At 54.0% G+C, this 17,589-nt stretch overlaps 1 long non-coding RNA gene across 1 annotated transcript in view; it reads left to right on the top strand.

Moving 5' to 3' along the window:
* LOC117795651 overlaps window positions 1-17,589 on the top strand; it is a 158,375-nt gene that overhangs the window by 12,382 nt on the left and 128,404 nt on the right. The window contains exon 2 of the long non-coding RNA XR_004619737.1: window positions 1,145-1,304. This is a non-coding gene — a long non-coding RNA (uncharacterized LOC117795651). The remainder of the gene's footprint in view (window positions 1-1,144; window positions 1,305-17,589) is intronic.

Below are 17,589 nucleotides of genomic sequence, written 5' to 3'. Positions count from 1 at the left end.
GGTTCAGCCCCAGGCCTGGCTCGCAGTAGGTGCTCAGATGCTGTGGACAGCGTGAATGCGGCAGGTGCCCTCAGCTTGGAGGCCAGCCTTTGGAGGCAGACAGGACTGATTTTCAGTGCCAGCCCTGCCCCTTCCTGGCTGTGGGACCTGGGAAAAACATTTCTGTCCACTCAGCCTCCGTGTCCTCCTTTGGAAAATGGGCTTAAATCCTACCTCAAGGTGTTGTTATGAGAATGAAGTGAGCTCATGTATGGTGTGGGCTGAGGACAGGAGAGGCACTCAGAGCTCCTGGATAGAGTTCCCCCTCTTTCTTCCTTGGCTTCGGTACCCCTCGGTTCCTGATGCCCCCGCTCTCCCTCCGTTCATCTGCGCATACCTGCTCTGTGTTGGACACATGGAAGACCTCAGCTGAGGCCTCCCTGGTCTCGCCGAGGAGACATTTTATTCACGCTGGTGCTTATTCACTTATTCATTCGCTATTGAATACCTACTGTGTGCCAGGAGCTGTTCGGAACACTAAGGATACAGCGGTGAACAAAGCAGACAAAAGTTCCTGCTGTCATGGAGCTGACAGTCTAGTGGTGCCTGATGGACAGTAAACCAATATAGTGTCGGGGAGCGCGAAGTTCTGTGAAGAACAATCACAGGCATGACAGAGGGGCTGCTGTTTGGTCAGGGAGGGAGGGAGGGAGCCGTGTGGCTGACTCTCTGAGGTAAGAGCATTCTGGGCAGAAGGAACAGCAAGTGCAAAGGCCCTGAGGCAGGCGTGGGCGTGGAGTGTTCCAGGAGCAAAGAGAAGGCCAGCATGACTGAAAAAGTCTGAGTTACATGTTTCTGTAATGTTAGAATTCCTCTCCTTCCCTTTTCCACATCCTTCTCCCCTCCTCTCTCACTTTCTCTCTCTCTCTCTTTTTTTTTTTTTTTACAGCAAGTCTCTTAATTTTGTAATCCAAATACACAATGACAATTTATAAAAATAGAAATAATATCTGGGAAGCCTTTGGCATGTTGCTGGTATGCAGGAGCAGTGACTGATACTATCATTTCTGGTCAGAATGAATCACTTACTCCTAATGTTTCCTAAAGAGGCAATGGATCCTGGGGCCCTTGTCCACTGTGGAGTGGCTTTCTTTGTCTTTTCCAGCTTTCCTGAGATATGATGGACACAGAACATTGTGATATTTAAGGTGTACAGCCTGTTGAGTTGATACCTTCTCTACTGCAAAGTGATCACCACCCTCGTGTTCGCAAACACCTCCTGTGGAATGTCTTTCTTTTACGCATCATGCTGTGGTTTTGGGAAGGTGAGTGTGGGGTGGGCACCTCGTCTGTGGCTAGGGGAAGGCGCCTCTTCCTCCCCCCCTTCTTTTCCCTCTCCTCCCCTCCCTTCCTCTCTTCTTTTCCCCCTGCAGACTCTTCAGGACAAGGAAGCATCTAAATTTGGGAAGTCTCGTTTCAGGGTCATTGAGAAGGTGTGCGGCCTTGGAGTCTGTGCTACAGAGTGACCGGGGGCACAGCTCATCGTGTTAGAAAGATGGGGGCGGGGTTCGTGGAGTGCTTGAGAATGAAGGTCTTAAAAGCTGGGGCTGGTCCCACCTGAAGGCCCCTCACTGTCTCCAGAGCAGAGCTTCCGGGCTCCTTCCCATCTCCCACCTCCTTTGGGCCAGCCCCATTGTCTCCTGCCCTGACCACTGGGTCACCTCCTCCTTGGGGTCCCTGTTCCCGCCCAGGGCCCCTCTGCTGGTTCTCCACACACAGCCAGAGGAGCCCTTAGAATGAAGTCAGACTATGCCCCCTTACTCAGAGGCCCTACAAGGCCTGGAAGGCCTGGCATGACAGACCCCGTCACCTCTCTGAGCTCACCTGCCTTGGTTCCAGGGCACTGGCCTCCTTGCTGCCCCAGGAAGAGCTCCTGCTCTTTGACTGCTGGGCCTCTCCCTATCCAGGCAGTTTCTCCCCTCCTCTCATGTGGTCATTCCGGCCCCCAGCAATCTGCCTGCCCACCCTGCAAGAGTAGGGCCTCCTGCCACACCTGCTTGCAGCTCCCTGTCTCCAGCCGCCAAGCCCTCTATCGCCATTTGAAGAAACACGTTCATGGGTCTGCTCACTGGGCAACTGCCCCTGTCCGCTCAGGGTGTCAGCCCCAGGAGGGCCAGCTGGGTCCGGGGGCTGTGCCCCAGGGCCTGGAACAGTGTTGGCGTCCGCCGTGCAGTAGGTGCTTAATGCGTGCTTGGTGAATGAGTGAGCCCTAGTGCTTTAAAGTCAGACATTGGAGTCTGCACAGTTCTTAAAATTCCAGCCATGGGTAACTCAAGACTCAGGGGCTCTGGGAGCTGCCTGCCTCAGCCAGGCCCTGCTGTGTGTCCCTACCGCTGTGTCCTTCTGTCTCTCTCTCTCTCCCTCTCATCTCTCTCTTTGTCTCTCTCTCCTCTGTTTCTGTCACTTTTTCTTCTTTGTCCCTCTCTGTATCTCCATCCCTGTCTGTCTTTCTGTCTTTCCTCTGTCTGTCTGTCCTCCTCTCTGTCATCCCCTGCCCTCACCTCCACGGGCCCTGGGCCGGCTCCTGCTGCAGGACACTTTTCTGCCCCTGTGGCTGCCATCTGCCCCATGAGGGCCCCACCAAATGCGACAAAGTTGGTCCCATGAAGAGCTGGAAGCAAGCCAGGGAGGCTGTAAGCTCTCAACAACCTTCTCGAGGCGTGACTCCTTAACGTTGTAACCTCTCTGCTCTCTGTGCCCCGATTTCCTTGTCTCTACGATGAGTGTTAACAATTTCTGGGACTTCCTTTATTTCTCTTCCAAATATGCTTATTATTTTATTGGCTTGTGGTGAAGTTCAGAGAAGTTTCTGGGTGGGGGACTTCACCGCTGCCACCTCCCTGGCAGCAGAAACGCTTCTTGCCAGGAGCTGACCATGTGTGGGCCTGGAGTGGGTGTGTTCCTGGCTTAGGCCACTGTCTGCCCTGGGCTTGGCACACAGGCCCCTTCTGCCTGGCCAGCCTTTCTTTGAGAGACTCGAACTCACTAGGCTGCCTCTAGTCTCAGGGCTTTGGCAGGTGCTATTCCATCTGTTGGAGATGTTCTTCCTTCTGTCCTTGGTCTCGTTAAATTCCTATTTCTGATTCTGATTCTGGCTCAAACACCACCTCTTTCAGGAAGCCTTCCCTGATGACACCCCACAAGTCAGGTCACTCTGTTAACCAAGTTTTTATCATTTATCACCATTGTATTACTTTATTTATTAGCTCTCAGCCCCCATGAGGCTCCCTACCCCATTATCTGAGCTTAGGTTTCCCCTGGAGGGAAGTTGGGAGGCCCAGGCCCGTGAATCAGCAAAGTTCTCCTTCCCCTCTTGGTACTTTGTCTGTGGAGGTTGAGAGTTGGCTTCCTCCAAGGGGTACTAAATTCAGGGGTGCATAGTGGAGGGGAGGTGGAGAGGGCCTCTCTCCATCCCCCAGACCAGCCATCCACCATCAGATAGCATCTCTCCATCTCCATGACAACGGCTCCCTGCCTTAGCCACCACTGACTACTTTTCTCTTCCCCCACCCTTCCTGGAAAGCCAGAGGGAGCTTTTCCCCAAAACCTAAGTCTAGTCCCCAGTCTGATGCTCCAAACCCTTCCCTGGGCCCGTGTTACTCAGAGGTGGCTGGGCTACAAGCTCTTTGTGGTCTGATCTTGCCTTTTTCCCTTCCTGCCCCAGCAACACGCAGCTCTTTGTTGCTCCCTACCTCTGGGTCTTTGACTTTGCTCTTCCCTCTGCCCTGAACACTGTTCCCCCAAATGGATGAAAACCACAGGACTCCCTTCCTCACCTCCTTTGGGTCTTTGCCCAAATGTCCATCTCTGACTGCCCTATTAAAAAATCTAATCTCCCTGCTGCCCTTCACCCCCTTCTCTCCTTTATTTCTCGCTATAATTTTGACACCCCGGAATAGGCCATGTAGGTTCCTGATTCATCTTATTTCCTGTCCATGTCTCCCACTAAAATGTCATCTTCCCCAGGGCAGGTGCCTGGGTCACCGTGGCTCCCTGCTGTGTCCCCAGCAAGGAGTGGGCCCAGGACTATGTGGTTCTGGGGTCAGACAGGCTTGGCTTGGAGGTCTGGCTCGGTCACTTACTGGCCTTTTCCTCTCCGGCCTCGGTTTTCCCATCTGAAAAATGGGAGAAAATATGGGATTGGAGTTAGGGCAAAATAAAACCCCGTTTATAAAGTGCCTGGTGCCTACATGTGTAAAGAGACTCCCCCCTCCCCGCCCAAGAAAAAAAAAAGCCAAAATGAAAACTCATCATGCATCATTTTAGGGAAACCGGTGACACCATTCTGGTCTGTCCACACCATGGACTATGATGCAGCTATTAAAAAGAATGGCTCACACTTTTCCCAGGTGACTCGTGTGGCTTAGCTTGTTCGTTTGTTTTTAATCATTCTTTATTACACAGGCGTCTTTTTCTCTAGGATTTATTTTTAGTTGAGAGTGTTCAAAGTAGAATACAGTCTGTGTAGCCTTCTACCTTTGTTTTAAAAAGGAGGAGGATATATACATTTATATTTCTCACCGTTTTAAAAATTGAAGTGAAATTCACCTAATGAAAAAGTAACCATTTCAGTTAGTCATGAAGTAGTTAATTAACCATTTTAAAGTGTGCAATTTGGCAACATGAGTACATTTGCAGTGTAACTACCACCTCTATTCAGTTCTGAAACATTTTCGTCAACCTCTAAACAGACTCTGTACCCACTAAACACGCCACTCCTCACGTGGCTGCCCCTGGCCCCCTGCGACCACTGGTCTGCTTTCCGTTGTCTATAGGGTTTATCTATTTTGCATATTTCCTATAAATGGAATCATACAATATATAACTTTTCCGGTCTGGCCTCTCTCAATTAGCATGTACCAGTCAGTACTTCATTCCTTTTTATGGCCAAATAATGTTCTATTGTGTGGATAGACCACATTATGTTTATCCATTCATCTGTTGATGGGCATTTAGGTTGTTTTCACCTTTTGGCAATTGTGAATACTACTGCTGTGAACAATCGAGGAGAATTCTTGTTTGTGCGGAGATTCTTAAATGAGAAAAGCAAGATGCTGGAAAGGGTATACAGTGTGATCCTGATTTGTAAAAGAAATGAGAGATAAAGAGATCCCTTGTCCAGCCGTAGTCTGTATGGGATTTTCATGCTTACAGAAAAATATGTAAAAACCCATCCTCAACTGTCAACACGGGGAGAGAGAAGGCTTTTGCAGAAAGGAAAAGAGAAAAAAGAAGGCCAGATGCCAAGTGAAAACAGTGCACACAAAATGATTCCATTTAGGCATGTGTGACAAGTTACAGATTGAATAATTGTGTATGTAGATGTAAAAAAAAACCCCATGAAACCCAAAAAACAACAACAGAACCCTCCACCCCCAAACTCTTCTCTGCAAGAAGGGCTGGGCTGGAGCCTGATCAGATGGGGAAAATGAGGTTGGAATAGAAGGGAACTCAGGGGAGTGGGTGTTCTCCAGAGTGTCCCCACCCTCCCAGCCCCCGCCAACCGTGAGGTCCTATTGGAGCCAGATTTCCTCAGTGTTGCCCATTCTCTGGCTGGGACCTGAGTAGGAGCCAGAACCTTCCTTGTGGCGGTGCAGTGGTCCTGCTTGGGGGCCTCTCTGCAATGATCCCCTGCATGTGGTTCCCATTTCCTGTAGGGACATGCTGAGCCAAGGGGAAAGGTAGGGAGGGACCCAGGAGGAGGGAGAAGTGGGCCAGTGTGGCCAGACTGGGGGATGGACCCCTTGACCGCCACTGACCTCAGGGCCCTCTCCCGGGATCCTGGTTGAGCCTCCTGGCTGCCAAACCTGCTTTGTCTCCTCTGCTCATTCTTCCTTTAGGAAGTTCTGCAACCACCTGGAATGTCACAGCAGATGGTTATAAGGAGCCTTAGGTCCCCATTACCTGCTTCGTCAGATCCTAACATTTTACCCTATTGATTTCGTATCTGTAGTCATCAGGGTGTGGCAGGAAACTGACCTCTCAAACCGGATACCTCAGGGAAAATTGAATAAAGTGACTCTCTTCAAAGGTGTGGGCAGGTTAAGGGAACCAACAAAGGAAAGGTGCAGAGTGGGGCTGGCATCAGTGGGGAGCAGATATTTGCAGGGATGGGGTGCAGGGAGGAGCCCCCCTGGCAGGAGCTGAGAACTTTGGGAAGGACAGCTTCTCCTGGGAGATGGGGACACATCCCCCCGCACGGAGCGGGCTGTCAGGCTCCTCCAGCCCTCCATCTCCTCCACTCAGGGAACCCCACAGGAAGCCCAGAGCAGGATTGGTGGCATCCCTCCAGGTCAACCTCCAAGGCACAGATTAGGCTGGGGAATGTGGTGATCTGGAGAGAGCAAAAGAAGTAGTGTCACCAGTTCCCCCCCTCCCCCGGAGTGGTGGGTGGGCATCCCTCGTAGCCCCTGGTGCTGCTCAGTCTTTAGCTCTGGCCCCAGATGTGGGTGACACAGGGTGGGGTGGGGGGCTCTCCTGCTGTCTGGGTTCTCCTTTCCCAGATGCTGGGTGTCTGCCAGTAACCTTTGCCATTTTCAAGCTCTGGTGTTTAAGCTCCTGTTAATGGAGCGCTTAGCACCTGCTAAGTGTTTCACCCAGCTTATGGCCTGAATCCCCTCCCCACTAGTTTTATAGCTTCGGAAAGCGGGGCTCAGAGAGGAGCAAGGCTTTGTGCAAGGCAGGGCCCTGAGCTGAACTTGAACCCAGGGCAGCTGCTGTGGAAATCTGAGCCTGTAGCCGTGATGCCTTCTGCCTCATGATTCAGCTTTCTTCCATCTCTACACTGTGAAGTTCCCAGGAAGACCTCCTGTTGCAGGGACGTAACTGCCCCAGAAATCCCCTGATGTGTGGTTCCAGCTACAGGTTCGGGGTACCCAGGCTCACTCCTGGAAAAGCATCAGGGTTCAGCCTCACCTGGGCTCTGCCAATTCTACCTTTATCAACCAGGGTGGGCATCTGACTTCCCGGGCCTCAGCCTCTCCCTCTGGAAAATGGGCACACAGTGAGCCCCTCCCTGCAATGGAGTGGTAAAGATTTGATGAGGTGACAGGCAGGGAGCCTGGGACTCCGCGCACGGGAGGCTGCCCGCCCTAGCTGGCCCTGCTGGGTTTCTGATTTCCCGAGACGCCTCCTGGGGGCCGGATCCCCAGCTGGAGGAAGGATGAGGCCTGGCCCCCCGGGGGCCCTGGGAGGGCCTGGTCCCAGGACAATGCCGAGCATTGAGTTCATGCCAGCCCTGGTTTGGGGTTGGAAAAATAGAGTAATCTGGGCAGGACCGAGACAAAGACCTGGGGGCCGGGTTGGCCGAGGGGCGTCAGGTTACCCCCCACAGGCTGCAGCCACACCAGTGGCTTCTCCCGCAGCTCGAGGGGGGTGTTCTCCTTTCCCCAAAGATTATAATTAAGTGAGCGATCAGGGCCCCTCACTGAGGTCTCGCAGGCAGGAGGGTTTCATTACAGGAAGAGCTGCAGGTACGGGGGTTCACAAGCCTGCCGGGGCGTGGCACTACCAGAGCAATCATAGTGGTTGTAAGAGCAGCCAGCCAGGCCCCGGGGGAACAGGTCCGTTTGCACCTCGCTCCTCCCCGAAGTCCCGAGAGGCAGGTCCTGGGTCATCCCCATTTCACAAAGGGGCAAACTGAGGCTCCGAGTCCCTTTGGTGGCTGCTCCCTTCATTTCTTCAGCAGGGTCTGGGACCCCACGGGGCTCTGAGCCTCCTTGCCTCGAGCTTCTCCTCTGGGAAATGAGGATTGCCCCAGTAATGACCTCACTGGGAATTATGAGAATCAAGGGAGTGGGGGTGCAGGGAGGCCTCAGAAAATGTCCGTCCCCTCCTTCCATTTACCAGGATGACAAGGCCCAAGCTCTGCCTCTGAGAAGTTTGTGCTGGCAACACCTGTCATCTACTCCCACCCCTTCCTCTCTGTGTCAAGGGCTCCGGGCTTCAGGGCCCCTGAAGGGTGGGAGGGGGAGGCTTCAGGGATTTCTGCCAGGGAGGATAGGCAGGGGTACAACCAGGTCAGAGGCCTGGAGACTGGAGAGCACTGTCTGGGCAGCAGTGCAGGGATTCAGTTAGACTATGGGGTTTGAATTTCAGTTGCATCCTATCTTTGCTGTGTGACCTCAGGCAGGCTATTTGACCTCTCTGGTCTCAGACTCTTACCCACAGAATGAGTATGTGAGAAGAAAACCTCCTGCAAAGGGCTGTTGTGAAGAGAACAGTGCCTGGAACATAATAATACTCAATACATGTTTTTATTCATAACCACTTCCTACAGGAAGCCCACCCGGACCTCCTCTGGCTCTTGAAGCTGCCTGGGGCATCTTCCATCACGGGCTGTTGCCTCTTCCACATGCCAGTCTCCCATCCTCACCCAGACGCTCTGATGGGGACCCCCATGAAGGCTCCCCCTCCAGAGCCCAGCAAAAACCCAGTGTGGAGCAGCCATGGGAGGCCTGGTGTTGGGTGGATGGTATCGCCGAGCACCTATGTAACGTGTCAAGCACTTCACACGCAAGTCCTAAGTTTAACATCTTTCTTCTCCCAGAATGTTGGCTTCACCAAGACTGGCCCATAGTAGGTGCCCAGGAAATACATGATGGAATTATTGAGATGAATGAGTACTCAGAAAAAAGACGGCTTTCTAAGACGGGGGGTGGGGGGCACTCAACAGGTAGAGCTCATGTGACGTGAAGAAGAAAAACAACAGTAATAACTGTTATTATTTGCCATGCTCCACGCTCCATGCTTAGTCATTTTGGTTCATCTGCCCGGCAGGCTAGTACTGTTAGTGTTTCCATCACCCAGTTGGGGAAACTGAGGCATAGAGAGGTTAAAGTGGCTTACCCCAAGTCACACAACAAGTGAGTGGCAGAGCCAGTATCAGACCCAAGACTGTCTGACAGAGGAGCCTGCCCTGAGACTGTAACAACATACTTGCTCCTATCTAGAGGAAAAGTACTGTTACTGTACCCATTTTGCAGATGGGGAAACAGAGGCAAGATGGCCTACCCATGTCTGCACATAGAAACTGTGGCTGAGCAGGAGATGCCTGAGGGAGGGCCCTGGACGCTCAGGCTAGCACCCTGACGGAGGGGTAGGAGACCCCCAGCCAAGCTGCCCCCTGCCTGTCTCTAGCTGATACCCTGGCTTCTGTTTACCTAGCCCAACACCCAGAATGCTGCCGCTTCCGCTTGCCCAGGAATCTCAGGTGCCTTCACAATAGGATTCTCTGTCCCTGCAGCTGGTTTTCATTCAAGCCCTTTGTGCTGAAAAGAAAAAAATGAAAAGAAAACTTGGCTCCAAGCCCCCTGCCCCTTCCTCCACTTCCTACAGAGAGAGGAAGATCCCAGCCTCTTCTTTCCCTCATTCTGGGGCTCAGAGATGTCTGCAGCCAGCCAGAGGTCACACAGCAGGGTCGGAGCCAGGACCCTGGCCTTGGACTCCTCATCCAGTGTTCTCTGCTCATGGCACCCCAGCTTCAAGGCCAGTCGCACCCTCCCCACCCCTACATTTGCTCTTCCTGACTCTGTCCTCTAGGCCTGGGGGAGCAGAGGCAGTGGGACTAATGTTCCCTGAGGCTTCCTACGTGCCAGGCACTCTGCCATCCCCAAACTCATAGAATCCTCAGTCAGCTTTATGAGGTCCTGTCGCCCCATTTCACAAATGAGGAAACAGAGGCACAAGGAGGTGAAGTGCCTAAGGTCACACAGGTGGGATGTGGCAGAGCAGGGATTTGAACTTGTGTTCCCATAGCTCGGTTGCTGCCACACCTGGCACCCTCTTGCAGGGAGGCCTGAGCCCTGGGGTTGGTGGGGGGGGGGGTACGAGAAGGAAGTGGGAGCCTGGGCAGGGCTAGGACCCTGGAGTGGAGCCAGACAGGAACAATGGGTCCTCAGAGACGGTGGTGGCCCCGGGTGGGGTATGAGTCGGAGCCAGGGGCTGCAGGGCTAGGCTGTGGGCTGGGAGACTCAGCACTCCTTCCCTCTCCTCCAGCTCCTGGGTTGGGACCTAGGGATACTCCTGACACCTCAGCTCCCAAACCTGACAGACCCAGGGCTCCGGCGGGAGACGGGAGGCAGGAGGCAGGAGGCAGGAGGCAGGGGGCAGGGTCAGCCTTGGGCAACAATAATGGCTAATCACCAGACTTCGTGCTGCTCCAGGACTGTAGGCCACACGCTGCAGCAAGGGCCTCCCCGGACCCTCACCGCCAGCCTGGGAGGCGGGACTGTTGTGAATGCCCTTTTACACACATGGAAAGGGAGGCCTGGAGAGGCCCTCGGCACTTGCCTAGGGCCACACAGGGACAAAGAATTTTGTCAGGGGAGGGCCCTCCACTCTCTGAGGAATAGTCACAAGAGGCATGCAAGCAAAGGTGGAGGGAACTCAGTGGGGTCGCAGCGGGGAGTTAGTGTTCCCTAATGGTGGCTCACTGAACATGGGGCCTGGGGAGCCAGGAGCTGCAGAGTGGATGAGGCCTCTTGGGGATTACAGGAGTCAATGTTATGCCCAGGATTGGCTATGTGCCTGCCATAGGATAGGCACACCCTTCGTGTCGCGTCCACTGTTTGCAAACACAGGAACTCACACCTGTGGAGCCTGCCATGCACCCAGGCCCTGGGCCTCGATGGTTCCGAGTGCTCACCACTTCTCAGCCAGTTTGTCTAGAGCCTTAGTGATGCTTGGGACTCACGACACCTCGGACGGCCACAGGCTGCTCACATCCCTATTGGCAGATGAGCAAGCCAAGGCTCAGAGAGGCCCAAGGACCTGCACAGGAGGTAATCAGCACGGCTAGATGCACGAGCCACACTGCCGTGTGGCCTTGGCCCACTACTGACTTCCCCGGGCCTCAGTTTCCCCATCCATACATTAGGTGTGACTATCCACGGCATCCTAGACTTCTAGGTGAAGATTTGAGAGTCTGTAAGGCTACACAGTTCTCCCCCCAGGAGTTTGCTGCCCCAGATGAAATCCTTTCTAAAAGACTCCTTTTCAGCCTCCTCATTCCTACCCCTCTGTACTTTCTCCCCTGTCTCAGGGTTCATTCCCAGTTTCCTCTTGTCCCAATTAGTCTATCTTCCATGCCTGAAACAGTGAAGACATTGAATTAAATCTTAGAACAAGAAGTCTGGCTATGGAGCTGTTCTGGGACCCATTATCTGGGTTCCAGGTTGTATCTCTTCACTTCTCTTTTCTTCATGGGCCCCTATGGCTGCTGTGGCACCAGACATCACATCCCATATAACCACATCTTAATTAGAAAGGGAAGGGGGGTGGGCAGAAAAGGGACTTTTCTCATCCAAAATCTCACTCTTCTATCAAGCAGGAAAATATTTCCGAAATGTCCCAGTAGACTTCCCCTGTGACAGTGTGACAATGCAGTCACACGTCCACCTTTAAACCAAAAAGGAGTTCCCATGGCTGACTTAGGTCAATCAGGACTCAGTCTCTCTGGTTGCCCCCAAAGAAATATGGCTCTGAGGGTGACAGGGCCACAGCCAGGCCAGCCACCAGTTCCAGCCTCATTGACATTCCTTTCCCCTTGAGACTGCACTGGTGGGCCTGGGTGTGCCGGACCTTCTCTGGCTTGTTCTCTTGGTGGTGAGCACCATCTTCCCAGGCCTCCAGATGTCAGCTCTCTGGTTCTCCTCTTCCTCCCTGCCTGGTCCTCCTTGGGCCTCACAAATTGCCCTTGAGGTGAGGTGGAGCCCTCTCCTGTCTTCACCTGCCCATGCTTGGTGAGCTCAGCCGCATGGGGTCCCTTGTCTCTGGACTGCCTGAGCCCAGCCTCTTCCTCCCACATCTCTGTCTCTGTCTTGCTCAGTTTTCTAATCAGAGACGTGGGGATCACTCAACTGGCCATGTCCCCTTCCACTCCCTGCTCAGAGAATGGCGCTGCCGCCCACCCAGCGATCGGGTCTCAGACCCTGGAGTTATTTTCCACTCCACTCTCTCCAACCCCATCGGCCTTACCTTCCAACTGTTTCCAGAATCTGACCTGCCTCCCCTCCTCTGCTGCCAACCTCACCCCTCTGTGCATCCTCACCACCTCCTGAGGGGTCCTGCTGGACATTCACACCTCTGCCCTGCTCAGAGCCCTCCCGTGGCTCCCACCTGCCTCCAGGAAAGCCAAGTCCTACCCATCTCAAGGGACCCTGCAGGATGGGCCGCTCTCCTCCCCGCCCTTCCACCCTGCCTTCTGGCCATGCTGACTTTCACTGTGTCTTAACACCCCAAGCTTTCCCCCTGCATTTTTCCCACCTTTGCCCTTGTTGTTCTCTCTGCTTGGAACACTGTTCTTCTGGATATTTCCGTGATCTGCTCCCTCTCCTCACTTGGGCCTGTGCTCCTCAGAGAGGCCTCCCAGACCAGCCCCTGGTACAGCCCTTCCCTCATTCTCCATCCTGGCCCTCATTCATTGTCCTGCTGTTCAGTGGTCATCTTCTATTTATGTGTTCACTTGTTCAGTGTCATGGGCCCACCCTGAAGGTGAGCTCTAGCAAGTGGGAGCTGTGTCTTGTTCAGCACGGGGCCTGGCACACAGATGGTGCACAAAACACTGTGCTTGGCGGCAGTCTTGGCAAGATAACTGCCCAGAGATGGCTGTGGAGACTATGTCTGGGTCTGGAGGTAACTCCTGGCTGAGGGTTGATGCCCTCCCCCCGCCGCCCACTCCTGGGGTGCTGCCTGGACCTTGGGGCAGGGGAGAGTCCCAGGCAGTGGGGAAAGGATCTCTGAGCCTCCACCTCGTCCAGAGCAGAGGGCAACAGAGCCAGGGCCTTTACGGGATCACAGAGCCCTCAGGAGCCCAGAGGTGTTACTGGGCGGGAATGGACTGTAGGAATTTTCAGCCCACCTTCAGTGCTCCCTGTGGAGACATCTTGTCCGATGGTTTAATTTTTTTTTTTTTTTTCTGAGTGATGGTACCCATTGTTCAACAGAAGATCGCAGTGCAGTGGCCCACATCTCCCAAGTGCAGGCTCTAAGGCTGGCTTGTAAGGTGGAAATCAACCACAGCCAAGTTCCCCTTGGGGATTCCACAGGAAGGACACAGCCCTCCCCAACCGAGGCGGATGTACGGTTTCCATAAATTCAGCCCGCCATTCCCCCCTGCATTGGGTCCCGCCCAGAGGAGGCCTGGCTTGTGTTCTGGGGGCCATGGTGTGGAAACAGGGTTGCATCTGAGTGCCCGGACTGTGGGGGAAATGTTAACCCATACCTCCCCCTCCTGGCATATCCACCATCAATCAGCTCTTTTCTCTTGGAGATTGTCTTTATTTTTATTTATTTATTTATTTTTTGCTGAGCATGTGTAATCGAATTCCTGTCAATGTCCCTAATTTGTGACTGCCCTTAACATAGTTAAGTGGGGGGGGGTGTGCTAGTCTGGTTGATATTGGGGATGGGGCTTCCTGGCCTTGACCTCTTCTCCAAGGTGACCCCAAGGCCCATCCTTAGAATACCAGGCTCAGGGGAGCCCAGTCCATGATTGAGGTCCATGTCTCTAATTTCCATCCGGGAAAATAAGGCTGTGAGAGGTGAGGGAGGTCATGCTTTGAGGACAAGGGGCAGGATGGCTAAAGCAGCCATCCTGCAGGAGGGTGTCTGGGCAGGCAGGGGTGACAGAGGGCCCAAGGCCAGAGCAGGACGTGAGGCAGCATCTGGAGAAATGACTTGTCCATTGTTCTATTCATGCTGTGTTTATCATTCATTCATTCAGCAAATATTAGTGAAGCACCTACTCCGTGCCAGGTGCTGGAAAGGCGATGATCCCTGCCCACAAGGAGCTCATAGTCCACTGTGGGAGATGGACATTAGCCAAATCAGGCTCAGAAATATCAATTTGTGACTGAGAGGTACAAAGTGATGAGGGCCAAAATGGGCAGGAGGGTTGATGTGATTGGGGAGGTCAGAAAGACTTCCTAGAAGCTGCCAAACTGAGAACTGAAGGGTGATAGATAGAGGCCAAGTAGATGAGAAAGGGAGGAACAAATGTTCCCGTAAGTGGGCACAGCAAGTGCAAAGGCCCTGTGGTGGGACAGAACAGAGGAGTAGGTGAATCTAAAAGACCCTGTAGCTGGAGGTGTGAGGTGAGGGGTGAGTGGGGAGTAGGGAAGGCTGAGGGCTGGGCTGGACAGGCTCCAGAGGGAGAGAGCAGCATGGTCTTATGCTGAGAGCAACGGAGAGCCTTGGGAAAGTCTGAGCAGGGAGATGGGGTCACAAGGCACCTCTGCCTGCCTCTGCCTCCTCACCTGACTACGTGGCAGGCCCTGGCTCTGCATCTTTCATGAGTGCGCTCTTTGAATCACCACCACTTCTGAAGACCGTCTTCTAAAGTTGCCAGGGGTTGAGCCCACTTGTCAGATGAGGAAACTGAGTCTCTGGATCTTCCCATGGCCCCACCCATTTCCTCCTGCCCAGAGAAAAGAGGAACGGGGAACCGATGCCCCATAGTCAGCTGGGAAGAGTCTGGGTTGGGAATGGGTAGGGTGAGGCCCTCAGAGGCCCGCGCCTGGGATGGGCAGGGGCCCTGCTTCCGTTGAACCACAGCCCTGTGGCATGCCCCAAAAGGGAAGCAGAGGCTGCCTGGCCTCATCCCCTGTACCCCAGGGAGGGGGCTAGGGATGCCCTGGAGGAGGCATGACAGACTGGGATCTTGAAGAACTTTCTGGTCAGCTGAACCCAGCTGGGTGACCTTGTGATCGAGCCTCCTTCGCTGGGCTTCCTCCTCCTCTTCCTTCCAACCAGAGGATCAGATCCTCTCCCTTGCCTGTTCTCAGGATTAGCACACGGTGGGCCTCACTGAATGGCTGACCGATGGTGGTTGGTTGAATGAGCTAAAGGTGTTTTTCTTCCTGAAAGGAGTAGCCAAGTAGATAAAGAACCCATGTATTTAGCATTCGACAAATATTCATCGAGCTCCCACTGGGCTCAACACGGTGGTGTTGTGGGGATAGCAGTGAACAAACCAGACACGCACGCCCGCAGACACCCCACCACTCTGCCTGCCCTGGGGCAGACATCACGAATCGAGCATCCTTCCCCCTGAAATGAGAATTCGCGCCAGCAGTGTGCGCCAGCTGGGCCTGGCACCCGAGGGGACTGACCTGTCATTCCCGGGGAGGAGCTGCGAGTATGGACTCAGAAGATTCCAGTGAGAACCCCCTACACGATTGAAGCTGTTTCCTCTCAGTCTCTTTCAACAAACATCTACTGAGCACCTTCTATGTGCCAGGTGCTAGGGACACAGCAGTAACCAGGGTGGATATGATGCTTGCCCATGTGGAGCTGGCATTCCGGTGAGAGAGAGAGAGACAAACGTACAAATAAGGAGGTCCTTCCAGACACAGATACATGCTACAGAGACATAAGCAGAGGGGTGCCATGGGGTGGGGGGACAGGCGAAACCCCCTAGCAGGGGCAGAGGAGGGGCTCTGAGAGGAGGTGGCATTTATTGAGACCTGACTAATTGAGACGCAGCCACCGAGGGGAAATGCGGGGAACAACAGGTGGAGGGAACAGCAAGAACAAAAGTCTGGAGGTGGGAATCAGGGTTGACTCATTTTAGGAACAGGATAACATTTGTATTTCTGGGGAGTTGAGTGACAGGAAAAGAAGGAGGTAGTGTTGGTGGGGGCAGGGGCCAGATATCCAGGGCTAGAGGCGAGGGACAGTCATGTGGAGTTTATCCTAAATGTGATGGGCGGTCATTGGGGGGTTGAATCAGGGGAGTGATTTGGTCACGGTTACACTTTCGATCCCTCCGGCTGCCACGGGGGTAGGCTGTGTAGGGGACAAGGGTGAAGCAGGGAGAGTGGGCTGGAAACAATGGCGGGTTTCCAGGTGAGCGGTGATGGTGGCTTGGACCAGGGTGGGGGCAGGGAACCAGAGCTGGATGGCCGGGGCTGCCGGGAGGCCCAGAGCTCTGCATTCGGTTTCATTTTTCCTTTCATATGATTCCCCCCCGCCGCCCCTATGGGGCTCCAGGTCACTGGATTTTCCCTGGCACTGATGGCAGAGCCCCCAGCATGCTAGCGATCTGGACTTTCCCCCTCCCCGCACCTCCCTGTCCCAGGCTGGATCCAGCCTCTTGTCAGTTACTTAGCTTCTCTGTCATTGTGGTCCCTCCAGTATGCCGCTCCAGCCCTATAGGCTGTTTATAAACCACTGGGCAACCCTGCTGGGGAGATGCTTATTCTGGAGATCACCTTCTTCAGATCAGGTTTGTCCCCAAGGTGGGGGCCCTGATAGTCTGGGCTGGTGGGAGTAGATTTGTTTCGGGGTCCCTGATTCTAGAGAATTATCTGAAGGTAGCTTGCCAGAAGGCAGCCTGTATCTTGGGAGTGTTCCTCTGATCCAGCCTGGTGCTGGGATGGAGGAGGCAGGCATACTCTCCTTCCTTACTCTGGTCTCAGGTGCTTGATTTGACCATGGCCGGAGAGCTATCTTGAGCAGGGTTCAGGGCTCCTCGGAGGGAGAATCATAATTGATTAGCAATGCCTGCTGTGGGCCCAGGATGGACGACAGGGGATCACATGGGCTTCATCATTGTGTCTCCAGCAGGCACTGGGTCCTCAGGGCTGTCCTCCTCCCATCGTGCCCCTAAATCTTCAAGTATAATAGATGTTGCTTGAAAACAGCCTATGACTTTGGGTTCTTCATCAGTCAAATGGGCATGGTGATGACATACCCCCAAGGGGCTGGGAGGCTTAGAGGAAAGGCTCCCTTGTTCTCCAGCAGCGCCTGGACACAGAGGCCCTGAGCTACGTTGCCCAAAGTCATGCAGCTGGGAGATGGCAGAGGTGGGATTTGAACTCCCGGGTCCCTGAATCCGGGACAGCAGGCGGAACAGTGGGGCCGGAGCAGAAGGCGCTGCCTGGATCTCCCTGTGACCCTGGACTCCACTTCTCCTTTCTGCCCAGTGCACTCAGCACACAGGAAGCCTGGCTGGGGCCTCCCTTGCCCATCCTGTCTGCAGCGGGTGGACATGGGGTCCTGGCGTCACCCGCCACCACCCCGGGCCTCCCTCTTCCTGTCTTGTGCAAGACAAGGCGTCCCCTGCGTGGAATGGGCAGGCGGCTCTGGCGGATGGGTGGACGGGTGAATAGGGGCCTCTCAGGCAGGGTCACTGCCCGCAGTTACCGCTAACAGGCCTGGCCTAGGCCCCGGCCCCTTCCTCCTCCTCCTGTGTTTCTCCGAAGTCCAGGCAGCCTTAAGCAAGAGGCTGGGACCCAGGAAACTGGGGAGGTCACTCAGCCAGCATCTTGTCCTGATGGGGGACAGCCTGGGCTCAGGCCGTTATGGAGAGGTCCCTAAGCAACAATGACAACTGTAATGATAATGGCTCCCATTTGTTGCGTGGCTTCTGTGTGCCTGGCATGACCTCCTTTAAACACAAATATTTATGTAAGCACCTACGATTTGCCATGTGCTGTTCTAAGCCTTTTAGATCCAGTGTCCCACTGAATCCCTACAAAAATCTTGGGAGGTAGTTTTTTGTTGTTTTATTTGAGTGATCCCTTTCTTCAGATGAGGACACTGAGGCTC

This window comes from Ailuropoda melanoleuca, chromosome 13, assembly GCF_002007445.2.
Source record: "Ailuropoda melanoleuca isolate Jingjing chromosome 13, ASM200744v2, whole genome shotgun sequence".
Classification (NCBI taxonomy): Eukaryota; Metazoa; Chordata; class Mammalia; order Carnivora; family Ursidae; genus Ailuropoda; species Ailuropoda melanoleuca.
The sequence above is the reverse complement of the archived record's forward strand: the minus strand, read 5'-3'. Positions and strand labels throughout refer to the sequence as shown.